Genomic DNA, 1,692 nt, shown 5'->3' with positions numbered 1-1,692 from the left:
GGCCCCCGCTCATGAACCCTTGCATGGACCACTCATAGGCTGCAATCTGCCAGGGAGTGGGGGGGCGGGGCAGATTGGCCCCAGGCAGTTCTCTCAGGCTGAGGGCAAATCCTGGAGACAGCCTCAGCCCATAGCTGTCAGCTACCCACACTCCCAGCACCTAGGGCAGTGGTTCTCAACCTGGGCTGCACATGAGAATCACCTGGGAATCTTTTTAAAATCCTGATTCCTGGGCCTCATCCTCCGGAAATTCTGTTTCTTTGTGATGGGGTGAGGCCACAACATGAGTAACAAAGAAACAGAATTTCTGGAGGAGGAGGCCCAGCAATCAGGATTTTAAAAGAGATTCCCAGGTGATTCTCATGTGCAGCCAAGGTTCTCAACCTGTGGGTCGCGACCCCTTTGGGGGTTGAACGACCCTTTCACAGGGGTCGCCTAAGACCAACCTGAAGATCAGATATTTTACATTACGATTCATAACAGTAGCAACATGACAGTTATGAAGTAGCAACGAAAATAATTTTATGGTTGGGTCACAACCTGAGGAACTAGTTAAAGGGCCAGAAGGTTGAGAACCACTGCCCTAGGGCCGTGGTCTGCAAACTGCAGCTTGCGAGCCACATGCGGCTCTTTGGCCCCTTGAGTGTGGCTCTTCCTAAGCCTTAGGAGTACCGTAATTAAGTGAATAACAATGTACCTACCTATATAGTTTAAGTTTAAACAATTTGGTTCTCCAAAGACATTTCAATCGTTGTACTGTTGCTATTTGGCTCTGTTGGCTAATGAGTTTGCCGACCACTCCCGGGGCCTAGGGGATGGACTGCCTGGCCCTTACAGAGCACCTGGGTGTGCAGTGCTTTCCCAGGTCCGCTACAGTGATGCAGAACGCCAAGTGTTTCTTATTAACACTTTAAGTAACCAGATGAAATTATCTTAATTGGAAAGTAGTGACGAACAGTATTTTGAGGCACAAACAACCATCATGTGACATCCCTTCTCTGTGATTTCTTTTCGTGCCACGCAGAGCTAATACCACTAGGGTTTGTTGCCTGCATCCCTGCTGGGAAAAGAAGCCCACTCCATTTCTGGTAGAGCAGCGGTTCTCAACCTGTGGGTCACGACCCCTTTGGGGGTCGAACAACCCTTTCACAGGGGTCGCCTAAGACCATTGGAAAACACATATATAATTACATATTGTTTTTGTGATTCATCACTATGCTTTATGTTCAGTTTGTAACAATGAAATTGGGGGTCACCACAACATGAGGAACTGTATTAAAGGGTCGCGGCATTAGGAAGGTTGAGAACCGCTGGGCTAGAGGTAACTGAAAATACAGACCTTCCAGTCCACACACCCCCTGCAGACGGCCTGGGGAGGGGGATCTTGTTGGATTCATCTTGGCATCTCCGGGGTCTGCCACCGCTCTCACCTGCTGAAGCTCCTGGAGTCGTTACTATAATTACAACTGACGAGATGCAACTTAAAGAGATAGACATTTTCAAACGAACTCCTGCCAAGCACCCCCTGGCCGCTCCAAGCATCTGTCCTGGAAAGTCCTGCTCTAGGCAAGTCTCTGGCTCAACGCCCCACAAGCTCCGCCTCCGCGAGAAAGGTGCCTGGCCGGGGGGCGGGGTCATAGCGCAGCGCACGCGCTGATAGGCCGAGGAGGGCGGGGGCGGGGCCAGAAAGCA

This window comes from Myotis davidii, unplaced genomic scaffold (assembly GCF_000327345.1).
Source record: "Myotis davidii unplaced genomic scaffold, ASM32734v1 scaffold1277, whole genome shotgun sequence".
NCBI lineage: Eukaryota > Metazoa > Chordata > Mammalia > Chiroptera > Vespertilionidae > Myotis > Myotis davidii.
The sequence above is the reverse complement of the archived record's forward strand: the minus strand, read 5'-3'. Positions refer to the sequence as shown.